Raw genomic sequence first — 19,768 nt, forward strand, 5'->3', positions numbered from 1 at the left:
GTGAACAAACACTTTTGAAAACTGATGACAGCATTGTCGTTGGACAGATGATTAGTGCTGTGCTGTGAGCATCACTGTCTTGCATTTTAATTTTTCATAAGTAAATTAAAATGGTACTTAATTTTGATATTTATTAGTATTCATTTTTCTACTTTAATATGCTACTTGGATAGATAACACTGATTATGTGAGATAAATGTTTAATAGTAGAAAATAAGTGTAGTTAGTTCTAAGCACATTCTTTATTTTTACGTCTTCAATAATAAACAAGGTGTATTTTTCTCGTTATTTTCCTCTATTGTATAGGTTATGTACAAAAATATTTTAAAAGCATTGAAATAGCAGGCAATAGTTTCTCTTGAATATAAGGAGAAAAGAGGGAAGTGATGGTACACAGTCAAGATATTTGTTACACCAGGCTGCTCTGTCACTTTACCTGTGGCATTTCTAAATGCAAACAGTTCCTTCTGTGTTGTTTTTCTGGCCTGTTTGTACCTGTGGTTTGCCTTGTGAGATTCAGGGTTATGTGCTTTGAAATGTGATCAAATCTGGGCCAGGTCCATTTGCAAGAAAGTCAACAGCAGAGTTCTGGAAAGAGCTTGCGGTCCAAAGAAACTCAAAGCAATATTTAAAGATTAAGCATACCAGTACACAACATGCCTGCAAGTCCTTTCATTACCTGCAAGTCCTGCCTCTAGACCGTCTGCACCATAAGTTCAGAGGTTCCATCTTTTCAGAATCTTGTCAAGGACGAAAATTGCAGTGAGAAGAAAAGGATACATGGACCATTGGTCACTCTAGGGAAATTTATATTCTGTATTAGTCTGAAAAAATATTTAAGGGTGCCTTTATTTTTAAAGGTGAGGAAAGAGGCTTGAGAATATGGCTAAGTGAATTTGAGGACTTCCCGTGTGAACAGGAGGAGTAGAGCTCAAACCTCTAGATTTCATGTGGGAAATCCAGAAACAACCACACATGTCTGAAGGCTCAGTGTGGTGGAGCAGAGATGGTAGAACCCAGGAGCTAGCCAGCTCATCAGCATAGCAGAATCAGCAAGGATCAGTTTCAGAGAGCAACCCTGTTGCAAAGAAAGGAGAAGGATGGTGATAGGTAAATATGTATTGTGTCCCTATTTCTCCACTTGGTACATACTGACACAAACATGCACACACATACGCATGTGCACATACAACTTGTGTATGTAAATTACAGCTTGGGCTGGAAATGAAGATCAGGATTACATCCCTTTCCTAGCATGTGCTGAGCCCTGGATTCAATCTTCTATACTGAAAATAATAATAAAAGATCATTCTGAAATTATGTATAGCATTTGAGTGAATGGTACTATAATTCTTATCTAATAGCACCCCACAAACATATCATTGAAACTATTCATCTCTTTTCTATTTAGTCTGAATCTGAGATAAATATAATATCCTTTAATCCAAAATAGCTTTGTTAAATGCTGATATTTTAATATTGCATAATTTTTAAAAGTTGACTTGCATCCCAATAAATAACTCTCTTTTCCCCATGTAGAATTGCATACATTTTTTAAAGGATAATGTTTACTCTCTATAAAATAAGAAAATATACATTCATATGTTATCAGCTATCTATTTTAACCACAAACTAACTCTCCTGGCACTATTTTGCTTATCGGGAAAAAAGCATACTTTATGTATTATAAATACACTCAGTATTTCTTTGGAATAACTATTTAATTATGTAACTCAGTATGTATTCCTTGAGATGAAACCCTTTCCTCAATTTCAAGTTGATTGCTAAAGTCTATCTTAAAATTACTCAGGTATCCTCAATCATCAGGGAAATACAAATCAAAACAATCCCGAGATTCCACCTCACACCAGTCAGAATGGCTAAGATCAAAAACTTATGGGAGAGACGATTCTGGAGAAGATGTGGAGAAGATCCCTCCTCCATTGCTTGTGGGATTACAAGCTGATCAACCTACTCTGGAAATCAGTCAGGGGGTTTTCAGAAAATCAGATATAGAATTAATTGAGGACCCAGCTATACTCACACCTATGCGTGTGTCCAAAATATGCTCCAACATGTAATATGGACACATGCCCCACTATGTTTATAGAAGTCTTATTTATAATTGCCAGAAGCTGGAAAAAACCCAGATGTCCCTCAACAGAGGGATGGATACAGAAAACGTGGTACATTTACACAATGGAATACTACTCAGCTATTAAAAAAGGTGAATTCATGAAATCCTTAGGCAAATGGATGGAGTAAGGTGACCTAGTCACCAAAGAACACACATGGTAAGTACTTGCTCTTAAGTGGATATTAGCACAAAAGCTCAGAATACATAAGATATGATTCACAGAACACATAAAGCTCAAGAAAAGGACGAACAAAGTGTGGATATTTTGGTCCTTCTTAGAAGGGGATCAAAGTACCCATGGTTCACAACCAATCAATGGACTAAGCATGGGTTCCCCAATGGGGGAGCTAGAGAAAGGACCCAAGGAGCTAAAGAGGTTTGCAGCCCCATAGGATGTATAATGCTGTGTACCAGTCAGTAACCCCAGAGCTCCCAGGGACTAAACCACCAGCCAAAGAGTACACATGAAGGAACCCATGGCTCCAGCTACATATGTAGCAGAGGATGACCTTTTCAGACATCAGTGAGCAGAGAGGACATTAGTCTTGTGAGGGCTTGATGTCCCAGTGTAGGGGAATGCCAGGTGAGGAAAGTGGCTGTGGTGGGGTGTTGGTAAGCAGGAGGAAGGGGGATTGGATAGGGGGTTTTGGAAGGGGTAGTGAGGAAAGGGGATAACATTTTAAATATAAAGCAGATATTTAATAAATAATTAAATAAAAATTACTCAGGTAATACTGGCTTCTTAGTTGCCAATACCTAATGTGAGGAAACTCTTTATAATAAGCCCACAATGCTTAAAGCATGTTACTAAGAAGGAGAAATCTCTAAAGACTCCTAGTATAATATTGTGTGCTTCTTGAAAGGAGAAGATAGAGACAGAAACCTCATTACCAGGGACAGTGGTAGATAGTGTTGTCTTCATATTGAATATCAACAAACTGTGAAGAAATCACTAATCATCAAGTCTATCTGATATTGTTCAAATGTTCTTTAGTATCAAGTGCCACTCCTCCCTATGTCCCTTCCTCTACCTTGCACCCAGCTCATTTGATTCTTCCGGCTCCCTCATTCCCCATACCCCATTATACCTCTGCATTCTATCTCTCCTTTCTTGAAATTACCTCTCAGTGACTAATTTTTGATTACTTGACCTTTATAGGCAGTTTCTATCCAACACACTTTCCTGAATATTCACATTTAGTATCCATAAATAAGAGAAAGTGTGTGCCTGGGTATTGGTTACTTCTTCTGAAGCGATTATTTCCAATTCATTACTTTGATTTTGCATATCTCTGTATCTTCTATCTCTGATTAAGTAAATGATAAAAGGTAATCAGACTAACTCTATTCCTCTCTCTGCCCCGTCCCCAGTTTGAAGCAACTGTTGTAATAGAGACTCATTTATATATTATTACTGAGCCATCCTTGCAGAAGAGCCAGTTCATGGTTGGGGCACAAAATCTAATTTGTTGTTTCTCTGTAAGTCCTCATTTCTCCCCTTCATAGGAAGAACTGCCCACTTGAAGACATGTAATGTTGTCATAGACCCACAACAAGCTTTAGGGGCTTGGGGCTAGTACTCAGGGTCTCCTGTGCAAATGGGGTCTTGGGTTTAGGGATTAGTAATTTCAAAACATATCTTGATGTGCTTAGCAATTTCATCTGAAAATGGTTTTTATTCGTCAGCTCTCACTGGACAATGAAGTCTGTGCTTCAGCATCAGTGCACATTAGACCCAGAATCCCACTATCTCTTCACTGTCCTTGTTCTTAGGTTCTTAGGTTCTTGATTATCTGTCTAGGACATACGCTGATTCAAAATAGATATCTATTATTGTTCCTACACAAGGCATTTGGTTCACGTTGAGTGAAGTTCACAGTGACCTTATGGGCCATCTAAACCATGAAAGAGAATCGTTCTTCTTGATAGTTTTGAAATATATATTGTGGTTGAAAGGGGCAACTGTTTAAAATAGTGAACATTTTCAATAATTAAAATAGTCATGTACATGGTATGATAGCTCATAATGATTATACATTTGAAAGGATTTAAAATCATGCCTCTGAGCATGTCAATGAGCAATTGTGTAGATTCACTGACTTGTAGAAGAAAGACCCATTCTAAATGTTGGTCGTACTATTTTTTTTTTTTTGAGTTGGATCATTCCCCTAGGCTGCATATGAAGAATCAGAGCATTCATTCCTCTCTGCTTCCTAACTGTATGATCTGTGGACTAGCTTCCTCATACACTTCCTATCATGATGAACATCTCAAGCTGTAAAGCCTATCAAACACCTTACATCTTAAGCTGACTTTATTAGGTATTTAGTGACAACACCAGGAAAGGTAACAATGTACATGGTCTTATATATGACTATGGTCAGTAACAGGAAATGAAAGATGATTTCATATTGTGGAAAGTAAAATTGTTGTCCTGTATAGATTAGTCAATTTTAGTTTTTCTGTCACAAACACACAAATATTAACAAGTAAAATCTCCAGATAAGCCATGCTAGTATAAGACAATCATACTTAATTGAAAATAGGAAATAAATGTAGCAAACAATAATCAAATCAAGAAAAAGTGATGAATGATAGATAACTTCTCACCTGAAAATCCAGCCATCTATTCGTGATCATCAAGCAAAATCTTGGGCTCTTTTCTTCTCTTACTGTCCTTCTCTTCTCAGCACCAAATGGTTAGAACAAAGCGGTGGAGATAACAACAGAAAAAAGGAACTTGACTATTTGCTTTCAGAGTTTAGCAAGAAGCTCATGATAACCCTGCCTTTTAAGTAGAAGCTTTTAAACGCACTGATTGGGACATTCACAATGCTTCATCTTGCAGGACTAACTGTTGTGAATGCATTGTGATGCAATCATGTGACCAAGCCAGATAAAAGAAAAGGCTCTGACAGGGAGGCCTTGTCACTTCCCTATTCTTCCACTCTCTTTTGCCAGTTAGTTTTAAATTTAAATCCATCTCAGTGCCCCACTATGCTAAGCACAGGCTCTCCCACAGAGCCTACACCACTGGCTCCCACTTCTTTGACATTTCAAAGAGTTTTGAGCTTTGAAGTTCTAAAATTTACTTACACTGTGGCAGGATGTATATTTACTTCTGTTTATTCTTCTCAGGATCCAATGAGATTCTGAAATATCATAAATTTTTAAAGCTCAGGAAAATTCTAATTTAGTGTCGTTTCTAGTATTTCCTCTCCACAGTCTTGTTCAGTACTTTGAACGCCGTACTAGACATCTGTGGCACTTCTTTATGGTCTTTTTAAAGTCTGGTCGGCTGGCTTACACAGTTTTGATCTATTGTTTCATATGTCTGCTTTCTGATTCATTTCAATGGCACTTTGTATCTTCAGCTTTTTCTTATCTGCAGCCTGTTCAATATTTATGTTTTAGTAATTACATGCTTTGTTCAGAAGTTTTAATGACCTTCTTTGTGTTGTGCTTTTTCTCACTACTCTATCCTAGCATGACGTCCTCGATTTTGATTCCTTCCACAAACCAGCTCTCACACCCTTACCCAGACTCTCTCACTATAATAGCAAATAAGCAGAGATTGGCAGAGAAATAGCAAAAGGGGGGAAAAAACCCAAAACTGTAATTTGGTGTCATTGTTTTAGAGGTTTGAGTCCATGTCTAGTTGAGCCCATGCTCACAATGCTTCACGTTCTGTGTTGAGGAAGCACATCATGGCAGGAACACATGCTGAATCATCTCAAATAACTATGGACAGGAAGTAGAGAAAGAGAAGAGAGAGCGATTGGAGCCTACCATCCCCTTCAGGATAGTCAGGAGGTGGATAGTCGGAAGGGATCTTCTGTCCTCATGCAATCGGGGGTCTCTATTGCTAAATAATGAGCTACATTTGGATAAAACTCTTCCTACCAAACTGCAGCACATCAGTGTACAGGATTCCTTTCAGTTTTACAGAAACCATTTTAGAACCATTATATTTTGATTATCTCTTCTGGAATGTTCTTGCACTAGATACATAATCAGATTTTCTTCCTTTGTCATTTCAGATTCATGTTTCTGTGGTTTCTAGTGTACTGACAAGTTCACACCCTCCCCCAAACTCCTGTGCCTATATTCCTAGCACATTTTATCATGGAACATATTTTGCTGTGCATCTGTCACTTACAACTAGAATATAAATCCCAGCAAAGAGAGATTGCTAGTTTTGTAACCTAAGCAACCAAAAAAAAAATCCTGATGTATTTGGTCCTTATTTAATATTTGTTAAGTAAAATGAGTATCCAGTTTTCATCTTAAATAGGGTTTTATTGCTGTGAATAGACACTATGACCATGGCAACTCTTACAACAAGAAAAAACATTTAATTGGTGCTGACATACAGATTCAGAGATTTGGCCGGATGACATCATGCAGACAGACATAGTGCTGGAGAAGCTGGGGGTTTATGTTTGGATCTGCAGGCAGAGGCAGCAGAAAGATACTGTGACACACTGGCCAGACACGAGCTTATAAGACTTCAAAGCTTGCCTCCACAGTGACTTGTTTCTTCAACAAGGATACCTCTACTCCAACAAGACCATAAATTCTATTAACAACATTTCCTTTAAGCCAAGCATTCATACACATGAACTATGGATGCTTTCCTATTTAAACTACCACATTCTTAAAAGTATACTTCTCTTTCTTTAGTATGTAATTCTTTAATGTTTCTATTATCATGTAGTCTGGTAATTATATGAAATGTCTGAAGGTTCCGTGCTGATTTTTTGTTTTATTCTATGTTTTTGATGCATTGTAACTATGCATAGTGGAATTTTTGTCTACTACTGCCAATGATACTATTAAATTATATATATATTTTGTCTACTACTGCCAATCATACTATTAAATTATATATATATATATATATATATATATATATATATATATATATATATATATATATATATCAGGTATTTTCTAAGGGACAAGGGTATTTTCAGAAGAGCTTCAATATTGTGTAAAAAATGTAATTAAAATTAGCATGTGAGCACTCATTGGTCTGTTGTCTTGCTAACCAACTATTAGAATTTTAATTGTAGTCTAAATTCTTGACTATGGTTTGAAAAATGTTAGGCAGAGTTTTTAGGGTGCTATTCTTTTCTGGTTTTGTTTCTTAGGCACACAAAGATCAATCTCTCTGTGGACCTTTGATTGTGAAAAGGTTGATCATATTCTATGCTCACTGGTAAGAAAGAGCCCTTAGGTAATAGTCTTCTTCATTTGCTTGTTTTGTATCTCCTACATATTCAAAGCCTAGGTTTTTCTCTCTCAATATTTCTTCATGTCTGAGATGGACACAGAGAGAGAAAGACAGAGACAGACAAAGACAGAGACCCAAAGCCTAGTTTTTTAATCCCTATTTCCCCTAGCTTGGGGCTATTCAAAAATATGCATTTAGTCATTATAACATAAAACTGATTTTGTGAAGAAATTGATGATAAAAGTCATCTGTATTCAAGTGTTGGTTGTATTATTGCTGGAAATCATACAACTACTAATTTCAAATCAATGTTATAAAAATATACTACAAATTTCGAATTTTTAAACATGTTTTTAAAAGATAAAGCACAAAATTAATATATTTTTCGGGTCATGTACTTCCAGTAGTTCTTTAAAATTTATGTTAATTGAAATATAGTTGCAAATGGAAGGAAGAAAGAGTCCATAGATAATGGGAAAAGAGGGAAATACAAGAGACAGAAAGGTAGGTAAATAATTTAGATCATTCAAAAAGCCACAAGGACTCATACTATTTACCTAACAAAAAGCTCATAATACATATAACTCAGGGTATATATAACCATATATAGTTTTAATGACATTTTCTCATCTAAGCTAATTGTGTTGCCTCCAAGGGCCAAAAACCATGTAACACAAACATCTATATCAGTTGGTAGATGCTCTCTTTTGAGTTGTTTACAGGGCTACATGACTCCTAAACATGCAGCCTATTTCTGTTATCTTTGTTTACTTCAAAGATATGGATAAGAGTCTTTATTGCTGAACATACCTATCTCTTCAAAAACAGTGCCCAGAGGCCCGTATCTAGAGATGATGTGAATGTTCCCTCTATGAGGCTGAGCTTTCGTGATACCAGAAGACACCATGTCAACTGCTAAAAGAGGGAGACCACCAACAAGTCTACCCAGTTATAATGCCTATGAACCTCACCAAAAATCAGAATGGCATGATAACTTCACTGGGAATGGAGTAGCACACATACTGCCAGTAAGCAATGGTTCTTTGAACAGAGTTAAGACCCATTCAGTAAGAGTTATACCATGACTTGTACTGAAAACCTAGCTAACTACTCAGTGCTAGCTAAATAATGTCTTTTTGGAGGAGAATGGAAGATTACTAATTTCCTATTGTGCAATCCTTAACAACAATCTAACATATAATCTATATTAAAACTTAGGCACACAGATGAATATAATCATTTTCCCCCATCAAGGAAATTTCTCTTTGTAACAGATCACTACAGAAAACTACAATCAATCAATATGCATAGTTGTAGAGACCAGTCCCAACAATACATCTACATACTCCCACACTTACAATTCATAGAGCACTACAGAAGATAGTATGGTAAGACTGGAGAAGATAGAAGATCAAAGAGTTTGCTGTGAAATCATGTCTCCTAATATCATCAGAAACCATACTCATATAATCTCAAAAACACGAGCATCCAAATATGAACAGAAGAAGGTTATGCCAAAGTGATATTCAAAATTCCATGAGAACTCAACCTTCGTCAATGAGTGATTACAAGCTACTGAATAAAGCTGGGGATGGAGTAGTAGCCATCTCTAGAGAACACATCAATTGCTAATGTCAAAGGGTCACTCTTGAAAACAAACACAAGAAACATTATTACATGCTTTCAACAGGTTATATTTAGAAATATAAACTTCTCTGTCCTTCTTCATCTTTGCACATGAACTTCTCTAGGAAAGCAAGCCCAGTAGATTTGGGAAAACTCATTAGTGAGGTGTGACTTTACATTAATGAACTATATCTGCAGTTGGCCAATCTCCATGTGAAGTCACAGGCTGTGAGTGAGGGTTGGCATCACAACATAGTTTTTGAGAGAGCACAGCTTGACTCAGAATCTGAAGTCTGCCGGGGAAACCTGCTTCTGTTTATTTCTCATATGCTGTTTCCATAGCTGAATCTATAGTTTAAGTTTATATAGTGCTTATGATGACAGGCACTTTATTTTCAAGTAAGGCTAGGCCTTTGGCTTTATGTGGGAAATTGTTGGCTTTTAAATGTTAAGTACTGTATTAGTTACTCAATAGGGAACTTTTTCTTATGGCAAAAATGGCTTGATAGAAGGAAGTTGAGAAGGAAATATTTATTTTGCTTCTCAGTGTACGGGTAAGGTGGTGGCAGCTAGTCAGACTGTATGCAGTTATGAAGCAGAGATCAACACACATAGCTGCTCTCCTTTTCCTCTTTTATTGTCTGAAGCCTGTGGAATCGTGCTACCAATATTTGCAATGAGTTCTCTCTCACAGATGTGTTCAGATCCCCACCCCCATGGTAACTCTAAAACTTGTTAAGTTGGAAACCAACATTAAATATCACAACTACTTACCAAATTTCTAAAATGTGTCTATAAATTAATACATTTCTGTCAAAGGCAAAGGTCAATACTGACTGATGGACCTTTGAAGTCTACAAGTGTCAGTTTTCTCAAAGCTATGAAGCACAGTACAATCGAGTGTGCACACAGGGATGATAATGACTCAAACTTAGAATATGCTTAATGCATCAAAATACCATTACCTAACTCAAATGTGTTCAGAATGGGGAACATATGAGTAACAAAGTACTTGCTCCAAGCTTATGTCCCTTTATCCATAAAATAGACAATGCCTTAGAATTTATTCATCATTATTTTATATACACGTCTGCAAATTTGCTAGTTTTTCCTTTTCTGAGTACATTTAAATTGGGCTCTGTCTGTGAGAAGTCAGCGGACTGTTGCCAGAGGAAACTGCTAGGATAAAAATGAGAAGTGACAGTCCTGATAGGAACAGACAGAAAAATAAATTGCCAAAGCAGTTTTAAGAATCCTGAATATCACAGCAATGTGGTGTTTCTTGGTGTCACTTTGTGCAATTTGGAGGCCTGGGACATCACTGTTATAACATTCTACCACAGCCATGTCCCCCCAACATCTGCTAATTAACAATATTTTAAATTATAACCTATTAAAGTGACTAGGAAAAAAATGAATACATTTTCAAAGCCTTTGGGCCTTCTTAGGAGATAGTCAGCCAAGATAGCTGAACAGGGAGCTAGAAATACTGATATGTGTTTATTTTGAATAGTAGGTACTATCCTTATAGAGTACCTCAACAGTTGTGCCTGCTCGATACCTCAGACAGCACTTCATGGGTAATAGTTGAGGGGGTGAAATTACTTATCCGTGTAGGGTGCTAAAATAGTGTATTATGGCTCCTCTTTGTGTCAAGATATCTAATGTACTATTTCTCATACAAATGTTTTTAATTAATAATATATTTGATATTTATAAAGAACAAGATATCAGAGTGTGTCAGTTCATGAACATGTGACATAAATACCCTAAGCACATGGCCAGGTTTTAGAGGCAACACTTGGCACCTCAGGAAGCATTAATAAACACTAACTGTTAATATTATCTATCCTGGATCTGCCTCTACATTTGTGAAAGCAAGTTCAAAATGAAAACTGATTATACCACTACTTTACATATACTGTGAGCTGGCCAAAGACTAAATACTTCCATCCCCTTAAACATTATGTTTAGCTAAAATTGATATAACTTTGGTGTTCTATATATCTTTTCCTATAAGACCATATAATTTAGCCTAGTCCTGACAGCTTCTTAGTGACAGGACAATTACAAGCATTTGACAAATCACTTTTCCAAAGCTATGGTGAATTCTCCAAGTTAATAAGATCCCACGGGGGATTAAGAAGTCTGCCATGAGTCATCTCTCAATACTTTTTTACAGGTTATATTTTCTGACCCTACTAGAAATATCTACTTGAGGAGAAATTGTAATTGGAATAGACTTCTTCAGAAGTTAGTTAACCTTCAGAAGGTAGTTTATTTTTAAACAATATTTGCACTGTGTTCAGTGGTTGAAAATTTGTTATAAAGCAATATTGAACAAATATTGACAAACTCAAGTGTATTACAATGAAAGACCTATATCAGATCAAATTTATGAGAAATTCAAATTCCTCTAAAATGTACCAAGTTAACCTTTCTATGCTATTGATCTGGGTAATAATATTATATTTAATTAATATATAAAAATAAAACTCTTGTATATTATATAATATATAATTTTATTTTCTATTAGTATAATAAATATATAGTAAACATAAACATACATACTCATAGTTATATGTTTATTTAACCATGATCTGTTGAAATAACTTGTACTTCTTTGACTAATAGCTCAAACATTCAAAGTTTCTCTATACAGAAGCAAGAATTGGCTCAAAATCTAGAAAACTGAGCTTTATTTTCCCTTCTCTCCATAACCCAGATGAACTTTGGGCTACATCCCAAGGGCACAGTGTTATTCCATCTGTGGAGAAAATTTCTGTACCTGTTGATGATGGTTTGTTTTATCTCTAGCATTTTATGTATGATGTGAGGGCAACTTCCTTGTCCATCTTTCTTATTTAACATATTGAAAAATAAACATGAAAACACAGAGTGCTGAAATTATTAGCTTAAGATTGCACAACATTATTTATGCACAATTTGTTGCACAAATTAATTTACATGAAACATAAAATTAATATCATATATATTGCTTCTGACTTTATTATGTTTTTCTTTCACACTGGTTTAATAGATGCATGGCCATTAGAGGGTAATCAACCACTTTCTGATTGAATCATAGGCCTGTTCCTCAGGAGGGATTTTCAGGTCCAGTAAAGTAATCCTGCTTAAAATCCTGTAGCTATGGAGGTCACAAGTCATAAGGTAGAAGTTGAAATTACATGGTAATATTATCTACCTGCCCACAGGACAGATGGGTCTTAGCTATAGTCATAGATACTTCTCTTTGCAGTGGTTAGCAGTCAATGAAATGTTGACTTTATGAGCAAAATGCTAAGAATAAGGGTCTGATTGTGCAGTCACAAATCAGACATTTTTTCAATCCACCCTCCCAATCCCAGGAAGGATTAGGGAATGTCATAGAAGAGGATGCAGAAAGAACATAAGAGCTGGAGCATGTGGAGAAGTGCTGGGAAAGGTTGTCTGCATGTGGTGTTGCTGTTGCACGGATGAAATAGCAGCAGCTGTGGTTCCCAGCACAGGATAAAAACATCCAAAACTCCTGCATGGATTAGGAAGAGCTAAGTGATATTCCACCCTCTATTTGAAGCAAGCATAATCCACTCTAATTATTATAATTGTCAATTTCAGGGTGTATGAGTCTTCAATAGGTCTCAAAGGGTAGAACTGGAGCCTGGAGTTTTTGTTCATATTGCTAATCTATCAGAGGAAATACTGTCAAATAAAATGAATTCACTGTAAGCTAAATTTTAATGAAAAGGTTACAATATTTCTTTAGTGATTTTTTTCTTGCTGCACTGAAAATTATGCTTCCAGTCCATTATTTATAAAGTTGCAGTGACTGAAGCAATTGTAGCCATCACAGAGGTAGTGACCAGAGCCAATGTACAATATTGATATATGTTGCACATGTACATCATGATGTACATAAGTCAATGTTGCCTGTACTTTAAGTTATTCTTCAATGCATTTCCCTCAAAACTTCTTACTATTTATCTCTAGCTACTAGGACGTACTTTGAAACCATATAACTTCCCATTTTAGAATATTTTGTTCCTATTTACGCATTCATATAAGTATGAACAGCTTAAAGTGATTAGGTGAAATCTGGATTGGGCACAGAACATAATAGGAGAATGTGACACAGAGCACCACATCACATAACCTGATGCACATTGTCTACTTGGCTAAGTTTTCTGCAAGTTTTAATTTCTGTACATGCATTCCTGTAGCTAAGGAGATAAGAAACTATGGCAACACTGCAGTTCTCAAAGATAAAAGGCTGAATGCACTGACCCTGGGGTCCTATGACATAGCCCAGTCCAGCAGTGAGAAGTGACTGGATATCCTTCACTGTCTGTTGTAATCTCCATGGTCTGTTTCATCCAATATCCACCTCAGAATGACTTGGCCAAATGGGAAAGTTTAGAAGCTATTTAGAGAGGTCGCCCACATGAGAAATCCTGTGAACTCAGGTGCGTTAAGTAATGAGTAAGGCTAAGCCATCACAGCAATTGTGCAGATCACACCCAGAGCTTGCACATCCACTTCTAGAAGCAATTTCCAAACAGGAAAAGAGGCTCTTTTCTGTCTTTGTCACAACATGCTCCTTTATGAAAACATTTTTTTAAAAAAAATTGGCAGTTATTGTATCTGGAATTGAGAGGAAAACACACACAGGATGAATGAAATTAGAGGCAAATTGTAGCAGTGCTTGATTTTCAGAGTCAATGTGTATCTCAGGTGATGCTTTGAAAGAGCTGAGGTTTTGGTTTGGTTTGGTTTTGGTTGTTTTTTCATACTGGTTGATTTTTGTTTCTGTCTTTGCCGTATTCAGTGTATCTGTGTACTAAGCTGGTGTAGCCATGGTCAAATACTGATGTTTTATTCTTGAAGTCTGAGGATGGACAGTGGTATTGTCTTTTGGTCTATGCTGGGCGTGTGGAAGGAGTGTGAAGCTGCTTGCCTCAGTTCTCCAGTCTTTGCTGATCCTCTCCTGCCCCTCCTGACTTTTGTCATAAATTTGTCTTCCTTTCCTGGTGTTCACACAGTGGGTTCATTCCTGAGTCCCTCTCAAGTCTTCAGCTGTCTGTCTGGAGAAATCCCCTGTCAGACTCTAGACTACTAGCTAGCAATCTGTGCAAGCCTGTGCCCAGATGTTTCATTTTTGTACAGAAAAGTCATCCAAGCTATCCTGGGTTTCCTTCTGTTTCCCATGGTGACGACTTCCTAAAAGATATGCTTTGAATGAAGACTTTTGCCATGACGCCTCCTTACCTGTGGTCTGTTTATGGTAATTTCCAAACCATCTGTTTATGTCATTTCACACCAGTTTTTTTTTTCTTTAAGTGGCAATATGCAAATTCTCTCAAGAACTATTTTCAGCCACCCTGGCATCTTTGTGCATGGCGGGTTCTTCAGATGTTATGAAGGCTATCACAATGTACAATAGAAAGTGGAACTAGCTCTATGTCTTGACTCAGAGCCATGTGAACTTGACTATTAAATGCAACTCCTTTGAGCTTCAGTTATTATTGCTTGATATACCACCAAAGAAAAAGAATTACACTTACTCTATAGTACTAAGAGAATGAAGAAAAATGATGAAAGAAATTTAAGATGTTTTTGAAAGTTCTCAGTACATAATGTAAGATAATGACCAAGCATAAACCTTAGCAGTTGTATGCTTATAGTACTCTCAGCACTTTGCTTCTATTACAACTTAATCCTGACAAAATCCCTAGGTCTACGGAAAACAGTCACTCTCTGCTGTAGGGCTTGTTATTCTTATGTTCTTTAAGTATCTTGGCAGGGACCTGGGTCATTTAGACTTCATCACTTCATAAAGGGAACACAGGGGTTCAGTGTAGCATTAATGTTTCAACTCCCCAGAGAACGTTGGTTTGTTGTAGAAAATATTTAATCCAAATCTGGGGTTTCTACCCCACTTTCACCACTTAGTTTCCTGTTAAAAGATACACGCACACCATTTATATTTATAATAAGCCTTAATCAGCACCAGAGCTTGGCAGATATCTATCCTCTATTCTATTATGTGTATTTCCCAGCTGATAATCCCATTATATAATGTGCCATGTTTCATTTGGGCTTCTCTTACCTCCAGTTAGCAAGCTACATGGCCATTTTTTTTAAAAATTCTTTCCCCATGGCAGATTCTCCTCTCTACACCTTTCTATCTTGTGGTTTTCCTCTGATCACAAGTCTGGGGACCCTAAAACCTGCCTGTGTGTTTTCTGCCAAGCTATTGGCAGTTAAGATGTTTATTCATCAATCAATAATTTGGGGGTGGGACTGTACATAGCATCTCCTCCGTCTACATGTGTTCTCTGGGAGCAACCAGTATTTAGCTTAGCAAAAGATCACACCTCAAAATTGGATGTTACTAAATGTCTTAGCGCAGGGAGTCTCCCCTAGCTTAGATTTACAATCTGCTTTATAATCTTGAACTACTAACACATACATCAGTAGTGCAGACTCAAAATTCTTTCCATCAGTAGTCACTTCACATAGAATCAAGTTCAGGCCCTGGTTGACTTTGAAGGAAGAAACAGGGGAGAAGCCTTAATGCTGTTGGGCTGTCTCCATTAGGCAGCACATAGGGAAAGTCATTACAGTCTATATGTACACCTTAAGGGCTTTGACACTTTACACTGGCATAGCAGAAGCAGATACCAACATCACAGTGTTTTATAGATATTGATGTAGTTGTGGAATAGACAAGTAACTTCCCTTATATCAGAGGACTCAGCATTCAGATGCTTATAGTCTATTAAACTCAGCAGAACTGAGGGTTATTCAACCCATTCAGGCACCTTTTGAGTTTTATGTTAAAGATCTTATATTGCATCTTATAGTTCCTTTCATGTCATCTTGCAATCTAAATACAAACATGTGCACATGGTAGAATGCTCACAGACATACACATACAGATGCACATAAATATATATACACAATAACACTTTCATGTGGATTGTTCCATATGCACATTTGCTTATGATGTGTTTAATAATTTTGCATCTTAAAAACGATTATTCTAGATATTAATGACACTTCTTGAATATCCCTTTCCTTATGTGGAATATGTTTATATGAGTGAAAAGAGACATAATTTCATTCGTCAATGAAAGGGACATTGTGGTATATAGTGTTTCCTAAAGTATAAAAATGATTACATATTGTACAGAATGGAGGCTAAAGTGTGTAGGCAAAGAGATATGGTAAGGTGAGCTATTGTCTGTAATCAGCAGTATGCGGAATACTGAGTAGTACTCTCACTGAACAGGCACTATCTTAGGGCAAGTTTTATTGCTGTGAGGAGTCACCATGACCAAGGCAACATTTCAAAATGACAACATTTAATTTGGACTAGCTTATAGTTTTAGAGGTTCAGTCCATTTTCAGTCACAATTATTATCATTGTGGGAAGAATGGCAGAATCCAGGCATATGCTTGCGGAGAAGGAGGTGAGAGGTCTACATCTTGATTGGACAGCAACTAGGAGACACTGGTATCCTCAGGCAGCTAGAAGGCAACTCTCTTCTGCAATGGATATATCTGGGCGTAGGGGGGAGACCTCTAAAACCCACCCCACACAGTGATACACTTCCTCCAACAAGGCCATGCCTCCTAGTGGTTCCACTTCCTATGGGTCAAGCATATTTAAAGTATCACAGTCACTGAAGTGGGCACCGAGCTCCCTGACATTGCTCTAAATGGTAGGTAGAGTGGTTTCAGAAAACCAGTTCTTTAGATTGATCTGAGGAGAGGTGAGTGTATAGCAAAGCCTGAGTGAAGAGAGAAGGCACTGGGTCTATGAACAGACCTCGTTTACAGTAGGTTAAAAAAAATGCAGAAAATCAATCTTTTACATAGTGCCTGAGGTAAGCTAACCAGGAGAAAGCAGATAGCAGAATTGTAGGTTGACCCCCATTTCAATCTCTGCATTTTGCTTCTGAATTATAAAATAGAGGGGATAATCAGAACATCATATGCTTAGGGAGATATATATATATATATATATATATATATATATATATACACACACACACATACACACACACACACTCACAGTCAGAATTTATACTACTCAGAACCTAGTAAACATTTGCATTTGATGACAAGGAACACAGAGAGATTTGAGAAAAGTTCTATAATCTTTATTCACTTTTTTAATTAAACTGAACCTTCGTATCTAAGAAATATCTAATGGTTTATAGCTACCACAGGAAGGCATTGTAAAGCATCACAAAAACATCAGTAATGTGATTTTTATAAGCATTTCTTTTATAAAGAATGGCACTTTGGTAGAGAAGAACAAGTCAGTTCTGGAGGCCACTGCAGAGGTTATCTCGAAAATAGCAGTAAGCAGACTACTTTACACTAGACTAAAAAAGTAAATGTTGATAGACAACCTTTTCAAGGAGAACTCCTAAGATCATCTCCCCTTCCGACTGCATATGCATTTGTAATGTCAGGAGAAGCAGGTATTTCAAGGTAAAGAATGAAATTAACTTACTGTTGACTATCGTTTCTGTATTAAGCAAAGTGACATTGAGAGAATTCTACTTAAGAATGAATTAAAAGCAAGCATTTTTATCTTATGAAATACATTCATTTTGTATATCCCTTTAAAACTATCTTTTCTGATATCACTTATATTCACTTCTTTTGAAGACTAGCAGCATTTTAAATTAATTTTACAGTTTCTTTCTATTTGAAGCAAAAGTCCTTTTTTTTTTTTAAACTATGGATAGAATATTTTTTTTTCTTTATAAGGAAGGTAAGTACACTGAAGACAGTATTGAGGACTGCACCTAGGTTTTGGCTAAGCTGATTAGCATGTAATGAATGTGTTTTGGAAACAGGGCTTGATAGTCTCAGAGTGCTTTCCATTTTAATGGCCCAAAGGTTTTAGAATAGGAATACACTGTCAGGTAGAGAATGTGTTACTGATCAACAGAATTATCATGGCAAAATAATATACTTAGCTAATATCCCTCATAACAGAGTAAAGATAAATTGATTTATGATTCTTAAAGTATGCAGTGAGAATAAACAGCACCAGCCTAACCTGACTACCTTCTAGGCATACAGTTTCTCAGCGCTCACCCACACCAATAGCTGCATAGTGAGAAACTCTGGGCTGAAAGACCCAGCAATGTGTTGTTGATGTTCATGATCATTGAAGCTTCTCAATAAAGAATGTTTGGAAGAACTGAAATAGTACATGTGACTATAAATTTATTAGAAAATTTGTCTCCTATTATTAGCTCTCATTAATGTAATCTTGAAAATGACCTTGGCCTATTAAGTAGTTATGAATAATTAGAAAGGAAAAAGAAAAATTCACTTTAGAAGGAATTTTCTATAGTAGCAAAAAATGTGGATAGTGAAAACTTGATCCCTATAATCATTTTGAGTTACTTTGCTACTTTAATGTTGATGCAAAATAGTTATGTCTAAAGCCAGAAAAACAGACATATAAATTGATCCTTTTTTTATTGGATATTTTCTTTATTTACATTTCAAATGGTTTCCCCTTTCCAGGTCTCCCCTTCAGAAAACCCCTATCTCATCCCCCTCCCCTGCCTCTATAAGGGTGTTCCCCTACCCACCCACCCACCACTGTCTTCCTACCCTGGCATTCCCCTACATGCCATAAACTATTGGTATTTATTTTCAAATTTTAAGAACCAAGTAATAGTACCTGCAGTGTTGCCTGAACAACTGGTGATATTATTTGACCTCTCTATATATAGTGTGTTAAAAATATTACTCATTGCTTTAACAAAGTGTCAGAGGTAAGCTACAGTGAAGAAAAGGCACACACCTAACCCACAGTTGTGGAGGTTCAGGAGCCTGCCACCAGCACTGGGTCAGCTATGAATGGTCACTGCTGAGTGTGTTACCTCATCCTAGATGACAATGGCAGGAACAGGCTCAGCAGCCAGCAAATGCATGGTAACCTAACCAGAGTCTGTCAAAATACCCCATTCTAGGCTGAGCATAAAAAACCTTTCAATTTTCCTCACCTCCCAATGATCCACAGCTGATCACCACCACACTGAAAGCCATGCTTACAAGAAAGATATGGATCAACAGAGAGAAGCTATATCTGAACCACTGTACACATACATACATGCCAGATGATAAGGAAAGTGTTTGGCAGACAGCTACTGTTGACTGGACTGTGGTCAAACTTATCTTCCCAGGGAGAGTCTTCCTGCAAAGATTTTTGAATTTTCTCCTACACACTTAGTGTGAAATGCTAAAGAAATTAGGAAGCCATGTGGATGAAGTTGAAAGGGCCACAAGTACTTCAAAGTAGAAAATAACCTGTCCATAGAAGTCTTGCACTTGTGACTGCTGTTTCACAAGTGAGGCAGTAGCTGACAAAGAAGAGAGAAGTGTTTTGACTTATGAACATCTGAATGATGAGTAGCCTGTTGTCCCTGAAAAAGCGTCAGCATCAATCAACCACTGGCCCAGTGCCAGGGGTCTCTGACTGGGAACTAGCTTGAGATGACCACCAGTCTCATGCTACATAAGCCCTGAGGGCTTCCGGGACTGGGAGCAAGCCACAAACTGCAAAAACCCCACCTGAGATTGAGGGCCCTGGTCAGGAGTGAGTCTGAGACAGAAGAGGGCCCTCACATGGGGTCACTCAGGTAAGCTGGTCAAGGAAAGAGCAAGCCCAAGATGACCACTAAGCTGGAGCTATGGGATCTGCACAGGGAGCTAACCTGAGATGACTACCAGCT

The 19,768-nt window shown here is 37.1% G+C and overlaps 1 pseudogene; it reads left to right on the top strand.

Annotated features, from left to right (window-relative positions):
* Nucleotides 1-19,342: 19,342 nt before the first annotated feature.
* LOC127686586 (uncharacterized) lies at nt 19,343-19,427 on the top strand (annotated as a pseudogene).
* Nucleotides 19,428-19,768: the final 341 nt, after the last annotated feature.

This window comes from Apodemus sylvaticus, chromosome 5, assembly GCF_947179515.1.
Source record: "Apodemus sylvaticus chromosome 5, mApoSyl1.1, whole genome shotgun sequence".
NCBI classification, from domain to species: Eukaryota; Metazoa; Chordata; class Mammalia; order Rodentia; family Muridae; genus Apodemus; species Apodemus sylvaticus.